The 11799-nt window shown below is 26.5% G+C and overlaps 1 long non-coding RNA gene across 1 annotated transcript; it reads left to right on the top strand.

Annotated features, from left to right (window-relative positions):
• The first annotated feature begins 652 nt into the window (after positions 1-652).
• On the top strand, positions 653-1501 carry LOC145837139 (uncharacterized). The gene is made up of 3 exons (XR_014369920.1): positions 653-767; positions 919-954; positions 1123-1501. It is a non-coding gene; the product is annotated as an uncharacterized LOC145837139 (long non-coding RNA).
• Positions 1502-11799: the final 10298 nt, after the last annotated feature.

Raw genomic sequence — 11799 nt, 5'->3', positions numbered from 1 at the left:
ACCAAAAAAAATCAACATCTGTTTAAACATAATAATTTATCTATTCAATAATTTAAAAAAATATTTATCTGTTTTTACCTAGTTTTTTAAAAGTTTTCTAACAACTTTGTTTTTTATGATTACTTTTATAAAGTAGTTAGAAACAACATTACAAAATTTTAAACTTATAAAAACTTATTAACAAAGTTGTTAGAGCTTTTGATTAACGACACTAAAAAAGTAAACATCAAAATAACCATCGAGCTTTTTAAAGACCTTATAACACTGTGAAGGAGTTTTAAACAACTATAGTTAGATATTAAGCAATTACATTATTTCTGTGTGATGTAAAAATGAGCCAATAACTACACAATCTGTTGAAATTTAACTTTCTGGAAGAAATAAAAATAACTGTAACGTTTTTTTTTTTTAAATCATTGGTCATTTATAAATATTAAAATGTTAAATTAAAAAATTATCTATTTCTAACATAGTAAAGTTTACAGCTATTAATCACTTAATAGATGTAGTTTATGTAACTATAAATTCATTTTCTCCAAAAACATTTTATACCGCAAGCAAGCTCAAAATTTTTTGGTAGCTGCAACTGCTTGAAGCAGTTTCGTTTGATGTTATATATTAAAGCTACCTTAGTTTAATATTTAGTTTGAAATTTAAACGTTACACTCATTTTTGAATTAAAATGTCTTACTTTACTTATAAGATATTTTTAGCACTGACTTTAGCTGCATTATGCGTTTCGATGAAATTAAGCTCAAGCGAAATAGGTAAGTAAAAAGTAGTTGGACTATATGTGAATTTTCTTTAAATTGTTTAACTTTATAAAATATTTTTATGTTTATTTATTTTTATGTTTTAAATGAAACTCAAATTAACAAAAAAAATCTGTGCATTAGAATATGATTTAATATATTCCAGATGAGAAAAATGCAACTTTAAAAGATTCGACTGAAGGTTAGTTGTAACTTTTAACAGTTGTATAAAATACAAGTATAAACTATGTCTAGACTTTTTTAAAAACTTAACTTTTTTGTTTTGTATTAAATAAAAGATAAATGTAACATTGTTTTGTGTTTTTTTATTGTGTTTTTGTACACAACATTAAAACATTAACTTTGATAGGCAACTTTGTCAATGAGAAAGAAGCAAAACAGTTTTTAGGAAAACAAATAACGAAAAGATCTATTTGGGAAGATATTTCTGACTGGGCTAGTGAAAAAAGTGAAGACATTTCAGATTGGGTTGACGAAACTGGTGAAGAAGTTAGCTACTGGATGATGATGCAATGTCGTTATTGTTAAATTTAGTTGTTCATTCATTTTCTTATTCAGTGTCAACAGTATGTTTTACTTTTTTGAAAACGCTTTAGTTAACCAAAAAGACTAGAATAGTTTTTAGATGTAAAAACAAATATTTAAATATTTTTTAAACTCGATTTCAAAATTTTTTATACTTCCTTTCTTTAAAATTTTAAGTGTTTTAAATCTGTACTAAGTAATGTTTTTTTTTGTTCAAACATATTAACTTGTCGTTGTTAATTTGAAAACCTTTTTACTGCTTAAGTAAAAATTAATGTATGTAAAAATAAATTTTAACCGAAGTTGTTTATTAGCAAATATCAACAATATAAAATGTTTAACCAAGTTTACTCAAAAATGCCAAGTCCAAAATTTTTGTCATAAAAAGACATCAAAGTTTCAGTATTTTGTTTAAAAATATTTTTATAATACAGCTATTTTTTTTACTTTTATCTTTTAAATTAGTGTTTTATTAAACCACCTTTAGGTTTTAAATTTTTTTACAACGATTTAGAATATTATTTTGTTATTCTATATATTTTGAGGTTATAAAAGACACAAAGTAATTTTGATGGTTTTTTGGTCTCATTCCAAGCTAAAAGTTTACCTATTAATTTTCATTAAAATGTTTGATTTTTTATTTAACTTTTACAAAATAGTTTGACTAATACTAGTAATAATGTAATACTGTAGTATGAAAAGCTGTTGGTTTTTTTTATTATTTTTTTAAAGATTTGAGAAACTACTCATTGGAGCGAAAAACGACTTTTGAAATATAGTAATAAACTGTCAAAGCATTTTTGATTATGTTTATACTAACATTTTCATTTTTTATTTGTTTACACTTTAAAAGTGTGTTAATGTGTATATAGTTATGTATGAGTACAGCTTATGTTTAATTATTTAACTTTAAGTACTCTCACCTCGTAATAAAATTATTTTATTTTATTTAAAATAAGTACAAATTATCGCATAATTTTTCAAAACTTTTGATTTAATATTTACAAAGTATTTGTTTAATGAAATAAAATGGGTAGATGTTTATTTTCACAATTTCTAATCTATATGATACTTTACTGATTACAGTACTTATTCATTTATCCGGATAAGTGAATAAGCACTGTACTCTCAAACTATTATAGTTCGTAAGTACATTGAAACAAACAAATTAGTTTTCTTAATTTTTTAAAGTTTACTAGTATGTATCCAATTTTATAAGTAATAACTTAAGTATTACGTTTTTTATTTGTTACAAACTTAATTTTGCGAAATTTACCGTATTTAAATTCAAACTTTTCTTTTATCAAAGAAAGTAACTAGTAAGCAAAAAGAAAATGCTATTACCTGTAAATAGATGGACATTTTGAAACAAACTTAAATCAAGTGTATCAATCCAAAGGTTTATATTTTTATTATACGTATAAAAATTTAAATTTGTTTTAATCTTTAAAAACAAAATAAGTTTTCAGATAAAGGGTGTTTATAAGTAATTAGATATAACAACTTTAGTTCATAAACATAATACAGCATTTAACTTATTAATTACATTCTTTATACTAAGTATTTAAATAATCTACATAATATGCAAAAAATAAAACTAACCATAATTATTTTAACTCAAATTGAACCATAGTGATTTAAGTTAGTTATGGTTTGTATATAAAAATAAATACACTAAGTTTTAAGTTATTTACGAAAGTTTTTGCTCGTTTCAAGTTTTATCATAACATTTATAAAGTTTTTTTTTTAAATTAATCATACTAAAGAGATAGGCAATGAAATTTAACCAAGAAAACGTTTGATAACTTTAATAAACTAAGCATCAGTCTTTAGAAAAAAATTACTGTTATTTCTTATTTAATTAAGTACAATACTTATAACCAAGTTAAAATTGTTTGAGTCACTTGCTAGAGTGTAGATTTTTATTTATCAAAAATTTATATTTCAAAGTTTAAACAAAGAAAACATTAGGGAAAAGTTTATATATATAAAAAACGTTTATTTTAATTTGATTTAATTAATTATAAAGCAAATTTTATAGCTTAAGTTTTAGTAGAGTTGAAGATTTTTACATTTTTTTTGTCTTGGTGTCTGTTAGAAATACTGAGTTGTTACTTTTGCACAAGTAGTCGTTTTTGCACAGATTCAAATTATTTCAAAAGTACTATCTTTTGCACGTCGTCGCTTTTACACGAATAGTAACTTTTACATGGTGTCACTTTTGCACAACTAAGCATTACATATTTAACTTGTGTTACTCTACATGGAATCAGTTTTGCACGAATCGTCAATTTTGCACAAAAAGTCACTTTAAAACTATTTTAATTTTTTTTATTTCAAACCAGTCTTTTTTAATTAACTTTTCTATTTCCACCTTAACATTCAAACTTTTTAAAACCAGGTCCAAATATCCACGCTTTGGTGTAAAATACAAAGTTTTTTTAAAAGGTAGTAATTACTTCTTAAAAAATATTAACTGTTAAGTTTTAACCCAAAAACTTAAATACAAACATTACTCTAAGTTTAGTATTGTTCTAAACTTTTAAATTATTTTTTTTAACATTCATAATAAAAAAAACGTGCATGTAAACATTTTTTACAAAATTCTCAAAACATTAGCTTGTTTGAAAGGTCTATTTATTTTCTCTATTTTATTTTTTTTAAATTAATTATATTTACATTATTAATTATATATTTGATTAATTGCATTGTCAAAAAACTTTGTTAAAAGTTTAAAACTACTATTACATACCTATTATCAAAATCAAATAATATATCAAGTTTATAGTTTATATCTTTATAATATACTAGTGTAATTTTATTTAAAATATAAAAATAGTATAGCGTTTTTTCTTTTAAAAAATATACGTTCAATATTAATGCTTCGTTATAAATAAAATAATATTAGTGATAATAATTTATAACATCTAGTATTTAACACAATTCTAATAATAATAAACAAAAGGTATACTTTAGGACGGTTATAAATAATATGATTATTAACAGTAATTATGTGGATAAAACACAAAACCCGCTAAACTTATATACGACTAAGGAAAAGACATGTTTAACTTCTATAACAAAACTTCTTAATTTTTTAAGCAAGCAAGTTAGAAACAAGTGGTGCAAACAATTACTGTACAAACTGCATATCATACATAACCACTTCGTTAATCCCCAATGCAACGTTTGCCTTGATAATTTGAAGGTGGACAGTAATAAAAACTTGGTGCTCGTTAATGTTTTTGAAAACCTAACTAACGACACAAAACCGGGGATAGATACTAAGTTTAAGGCACCTGAACTGCTGAACTGTAATGAAGGAAATAAATCAGGTGATATATGGGCAGCTGGAATATGTATTTATTACATCATAAACTCGAGCTTTCCTTGGCAAATAGCTGATGAAAAGGATGCCGAGTTTCGCATGTGGAAATCCAAAGGTAAATTAGCATCAACTGCAGAAAGCTCGTTTGTGCCAATGTTGACGCAGATGCTTTGCATTGATCCTAGTATAAGAGCAAGTACAACAGAAGTTTTGAAATACTGTTGGGACAACAAAGCAGATTCAGTGGTTTTGAGTAAGTTTTATTTGTTTTGTACTTGACAAATATCAAAAAAAACAGCATATCTTATAGGTCAAATTGACTTACTGGCTTTTTTTTTATTGTGCTTTTCAAAAAAAAATATTTCTCTTTGAAAGTTTTATCTACCTTGTTTGTACGTATAAGTACAATGATTTAGTTTTAAAGGTAAAGTATGAAGCTTAAAGTAAATTCAATTTTTTTAAGGTAAAATAGTCTTAATGATGGCAACTGACTACATAAAATCGCTTTATCACAATCGGGATAACATCGAAAGCAAGAAACAACATTTATTGCAAATTAAACAAAGGAAACAAAATTATAAAACTGTCATACCGACAAAAGGTTTCTATAAATGAAAATAAAAAATATGTTTAACAACTTTTAGTATACACAAAAAGTTTAACTCTTTTTCAAATATGTTTTAGAAATCTCTGACTAGTATAATTGTTTTAATTTGACTAATTCATGCTTTTAAAATAGCCGCAGTTGAATGCAACCCTGGTGAAGCTACTGAAGAAGAAATGCACAAAATAGAAAGCGATTTTCTCAGCAACAAAATCAAACTGAACCCTCAGCTCGTCAACCAAGTTCAGATGAGGACGCCCAAGTACAGGTATGCCAGGTTTGCAAATCCCTGTGACGTAACAAACACTTTTCCGATGACGATCAACGAAGCGGAACTACTTCTCAACAGTCACGTGAGCGATTTCACTCTGGACGCCCTTGACAACCTCGACAACCTTCGGGACGTTGACTTCACCCACCTCCTGCTGACCGCCAGGCACAGGTTCCACCAGTTCGTTCCGATTCCCCTCCACTCGGATCTGAGGCGGTGCACTCCGTGGCTGAACAAGGAGAGGCCTGCGAGCGTGGAGAGCTCAACAAACAACATGCTTGTTGGCAAGATATACGCCGGAGTGGTCGCCACTCACAGTTCGGACGACGACTTTGTGGTCGTGCAGGAAACGGAGCGTCGGTTCGGCTACATGCCTCCGGTTTTTGGCGCCAAAGCCACGGTGGCTTTCCCGCCAATTTGCCAGGGCGAAGTGTGGACGGTCGGGTGGGTTCAGGCGCTGACCGGATCGTCGCAAATGATCGCTTACGAGAACGACTTTGTGTTGGTGCTTGTTTTTATACTTTTATATTTTAATTGATGTATATTTTAATTAAAAATAAGAGATTTCGATTGTAATATTATTTGTTTTAGTTATCTTGTGATCGTTAGTGCAATAAGACGTGTTTAATAGTGATTTGTTGTTTAAATTCTGAACTATTTTAAAAGCTATGATTTTTTGGTTAAATCTTGAATACAGTTATAACTTTTAAATCATTCTTTAATCTTTAATTAAAGCAATTAAAAATTATAATTAAACTTTTATTCCAAGCAACAGTTAAGTTTTTTGTTAACATTTTAATAAATTTAGTATAAAAACATATAAAACATTAAAACTATAACTATATCCTTTTTAAATTTTATAAAAATAGTAAAAAAAATATATTTTTTGAAATAAACTTTGCAACGATACATTAGTAAAATTTAAAAAGTTATTAATATTCAAACACTCTTCTCTAAAACTATTTTTATTATTACCCTTACTAAGTACGATAAAGATTTTATTTTGTTGTTAAACTGTAAATAAATTAATTTAAAAAAAATTTTCACAGAATACACTCACTCCTCAATGGACTCGATCAAGGAAACAAGTATTGTAATGACGGCGTAGGCGATACTTTTCCTTGGTATTCGTTCGATTCGTTCGTCACAATAGAAGGTCCAACTGAACAGTACTCCATTGTTCAAGTCTTGGTGAGTGCAGTGTTGTAATGCTGTTTGTATAGAATGCTCCACTGCTCACAAAAATGCATAGTTATTCAAAGTTTATTCTCTTTCTAGTTTTCTAAGTAAATCTGATGTGTTTGATAACATGTTTTAGAAATATCAGAATAAACTTGATATTTAGAAACTGTTACTACTTTAACTCGACATTCATACCATTCGCTAAACTAATATTAATGTATCTATTGTTTCTAAGTTTAAGTCAGTAAAGTTTATTCTTACTACATTTAAATTAAAAATCTAAGTTATTTTTGTTTATGAATAACGATTAAAAAGAAAACCTCATAACTTTAGACAACAAAATACATATACAGCTTCAAGACTATCCAAGCGCTGAAATTAACTACAACCAAAAAGGTAACCAAATAAAAAAATTCGAAAGAGAAGACAAATTTGAACTGATGTTGGTCGCAATTGAAGAAAATTCCGGCCACATGATCGTCCTGAAGACTATCGAGTGGGAAAAGTCAATAAACTTGCAGTACGATTGCACAAAAAACATGCATGAAAGGTTGAAGCTGAACCACCTCAAAACTCGCTGCAAAGTTAAACACAGTTAGTTTATTAGAATTCTAAGTAACATAATCGATACTGAATTGTCTCTGAAACTGTTGTTGATGGTAGTGCGGTGCTGTTTTATTTTAAAGAAACTTTTCTTTAGACTTTATCATTAATTTTACGTATGCTCCTGCAGACAAACACTTTTCGGAGCATTTGCCGTCTGAGAAGCCCGTTTACGCGACCAGCAAGCTTTCAAAGGCCATTGAAAGGCCGTACTACAAGCACCCCCTGTACACCGCGTTGCACGGCCCGACTGCCAACAACTCGAATTACACGTGGTACAACTCACTAGAGGGCGGTGTTGTACGTAAAATATTCTTATCCAACGCCAGACTGCGGCAAGTCACAATGCCTTTGTATCTTTATCACGGTGAGATTTTTTTATTTAGTCTGTAAACTGATTTAAAAAAAAACTTTTCTGGTAAGGAGCTTAGATAAATGTAAAAAGTAAGACTTATTGAAAATTGAAGTAAACTTGATTTAAATTTTTACTTTTCAGGCAGGAGATACTGTGCGGAAAAACAAAGTTTGAATTTAATTAGTTTGTTCAATTATGTTCACGATGCCACGCTAGGAACCTACGATCATCTGAAGAAGTACGAAGCCGATGGCAAGACGCTTGAAGCCGTGGTGTTCACCCTGAGAAAAAATTTAGGTACCCTGGATGCGAAGCACATTCCTGTGAAATTTTTAAAATGAAAATATGTATTTATTTAAGCACGAATAATGTTGTAGCCGTCATGGTGATTTATAGTTTTTAGAGCTTTAGGATTCATAAGTAAGACAAAAAATTTACTTGGATTAAGACTTTGTTATGTATATAGCTTGAAATATATGTTTTTAGGGTGTTTTTTAGATGTTTTTTGACTGTTATTTGTACAACTTACTACTTAAGAAAATAAACCTTAAATAGATATTGCTTAACCATTTTGATAACAGTTTTCAAAAACTTAAACTAGTCATGCAAAACTTTTTCATAGTAAAAACTTTTAAGTTCTTTAATTTAAACATAACATTTTTTCTTTCATTTCTGACCGTAATATTAAAAGAACAATTTTAAGATTAAAATGCTGTGTTTATTATTTTTGCATTGTACTAACTTTGTTCTTGGTTTATTTTCTAGACTTTATATATTATAAGTAAATAAGTGTTATCGTTAGTTCTGTAATTGATGCTGAATCTAAAATGTTTCTAATACTAACAGGTTAAGTTTATTTTATGGTTATTTGATTTATAAGATAAACTATTTTAAACTTATACTAATTTTATATTGGACACGTTCTACTATCCTAGATACTTAAAGCAAACAAAAATCATATTTATTAGTTTAGTTTAATCTTTGATAAAATCGATATATAATTTAAACTTATACTACAATTCTGTTTTAATCAAGCTATGTATATAAAAACAATTTCTTATCTATTAAATTCGATTAATAAATTTGTAGCGTCAACGTTTCTTTTTAGATATAAGCAATATCAAAAATATTAAAACAGCAAAACTATTTCGAATTTTTCATGGATTTAAAGTTCTATATTTAGGACTATTACAGTTATAGTATCGTCTGATTCAATTCAGTGATTTATCTTATTTCAGTCGGTCAAAATTTTAAGTTTGGTTCAAGGTCTTAAAAACAAAACTCAACTGCAGCAACTTTGTTTACTTTACTCGGCTTGTTTGTTTTCAACAACTTGATTTAACGCTTGTTTTTACTTATTTAGCCCTATAAGAGCATAAAGTTTCAAACGTTTTTCAGATAAGGCTAAAACAAGTTTTTAAATTTACTGAAATGTAGTAATTTTAATATTTTAAGCAATTTCTGATTTCTTTTTTCTTTTAAATTTTTTTATTTGGATTTTTAAATACCATTGTAATCTTATTTTAGAAAACTACATTAGCATTTTTTCCTATATATATCACTTTTAAAGATGGGGCTTTATGAATTTTTTTATAACATTATAATTTGAAATGTCATGTAACCTAGTACAATGTTATAATCAAATTTAGACTCATAAAAAATTGATCTGTAGCCAGTTTAAATCTTTAACAATATTATTTAACATAAACAAACATCTTTGAACTTTAAAGCTTATAACATCTGCAAAACTATTTTAGTTGTATTAAACATACTCAGCTAAATTTACAAAGTAAAATAGTTTAAACTTTAAAGCTTAGTAGTATAAAGCTCTGTCAATAAACACACTAAACATAACTGTTTTTGATGGGCTATGTGCTGTACAGCTATGTATAAGCATAAGTTTTCGAAAAAAGTTACGAGAAATACGCTTTTCTTAAATCTATTTTATTCTGTTTGCGGGTGTTCTCTTTAACGCTTGAAAAACGCGAGAAAAATCAAAACTGTTTACCAAGTATAATTTAATACCCGTTACAACGAAATTTTACCACATATGTAAGTTTGTTTTATAAAGTATTTTACATTTAAAAACTTTTGTATAAAAATTTTAAGCTTATACTTTACTATCTATTATATTCTTATTTAAGCTTTTACCAGCTTTTTATTATTTTAAACACAGTTAGACATAGCATTTTTATTTCAAACATAAAACTAAAGTTTTGTTCAGTAAATTTGAAAATTAGTTATGTTGACTTAATAATTCAGCTAATAATCTACCGGATTCAGATCTAAACATTTTTTTCCAAACTAAGATCAGGCTAGATCCAAAACCAAATATATTTTATAAATTGAGATCCGGATAGTGTATCTGGTAGATCACTATTTTTTTTTGTAGTTAAGGTAAACAGCTTTTTATGGCTTAAGTGATAAAGTTGTTAAGTCATCTAAAAACAGATTTAAAAATATATAGAGTTAGTTATGTAAATTTTAACATTTAGTTTTGAAAATATATGTATAACTAAAGTAGCTTATCTATTTTAGTTATCTTAACTAACTAGTTTTAAAACGCTTTTTTTAGTGTTAAAAGTTTGTTGACTCATTTTTTCAGTTTAAAAATAAAAAAATTAATTTAAGTCACACCCAGGTTTAAACTTTTATGTTTATACAAGTTTAGCAGCAGTGAGTTAATAAGCTGGTTGAAATTTTGTCACCTTTGACAAGCTATTTTTTTGGTATAGAAACTTTAAAGAGTTTTTATACTATTCTTTAAAAGTTCGAATAATTTAAGAATATCCATTACTTTGCTTATTCTGTATCGTAGTATTCCGGACGCTATAAAATGAGTTATTAAATTAGTTTAAACAAAACTTTTCAAGATGTTTCAATATAAAATTAACTAAAATAAATAAAAAGTTTTGTCATTATATTTAGACTAAAATTTAAAAATAGTTGTGTAAATAAGTATATTGTTAGCTTAATAAAATCACGAAACCCTTCAGATAGTTTTTGTTTTATTACAAGTTGAAAGTTAACCTTGAAGTTTTCTTTAAACATTTGTGTAGGCATAATCAATAAGTTTGTAAACGTTTTAAACTTATAAGATTTGATAATAACTATTGTGAAAGTATAAAATAATACACATATATTTATAAATTTTGTTTTTGGTTTAAGCTAGTTTTACTGTTTTAAATGTTTAAATAAATATTTCTACACCGAAGTATTAAGCAACTCTCAAAATTCAGCAAAAAATGTTAAACAACTTGTTATGCAATTATATCAGTAGTTATGTATATATAATTAAATGGTGTACAAGTGTGTAAGTAAATATTTTATTTTACTAGTTAAGAGCTTTATATTTTAGTTTGTTTAAATTTGAAAATATAACATTCTACTTTGCACATAAATATTATAACAAGAAATATAAATCACCAAAAGTTTAATGAAAATATTGCCTTTTTTATGAATATACATAAGATTACATATATTTCTATCTATGAACTTTTTGCTGGTCTTAAACTTCCATAGCTGAGAATATGTAATAGTTTTGTTTTTCTGTTTGTTTATTAGATCTTAACAAGAAGTTTATTTAAAATAAGTTAATTAAAAAAATTCTTTAATAAAATGATTTATAAGCATGTTTTTTTGAACTTGTACCTTAAAGGTAACAATTGTATGTTTTTATTTTTTAAAAGAATGAAAGTAATCGATGAAAAATATTATTGAGCATCATAAAATTATTTTATTAAATTTAATGTTTAATTTAATAAATAAATTGTCTATATGCGAACTAAATTTCGACAGCTAGTGTGTATTTAGTCCGATATTTACTTAGTCTATCAAAACTATATTTAAAAATGTTATTAACTAAGACAGTTTTATTTAATATAAGTTGTATTTCTAAACAAGAAGCGTCAAGTTCTAAACAAAACCTTTAATTATACCTTTTTAAAAAAAAATCATGTGATTATATACAATCTTTATCAAAATAATGTTAAAAATAACCTGTTTTTTAACGAAACAAACTTTAAGAAGATCTAAATTGTGTAACACCAGATTGCTTTTAAACACTTTTTTTTAATTAATACCGCAAAACACGTTCAATACACTTAGTAGCTGAAACTGCCCGAAGCATTTTTGTTTTGTTTGATACATTAAAGATAT

Source organism: Thalia democratica, chromosome 5 (assembly GCF_965202585.1).
Source record: "Thalia democratica chromosome 5, ktThaDemo2.hap1.1, whole genome shotgun sequence".
NCBI classification, from domain to species: domain Eukaryota; kingdom Metazoa; phylum Chordata; class Thaliacea; order Salpida; family Salpidae; genus Thalia; species Thalia democratica.
This window is presented reverse-complemented; position numbering and strand designations above follow the sequence as displayed.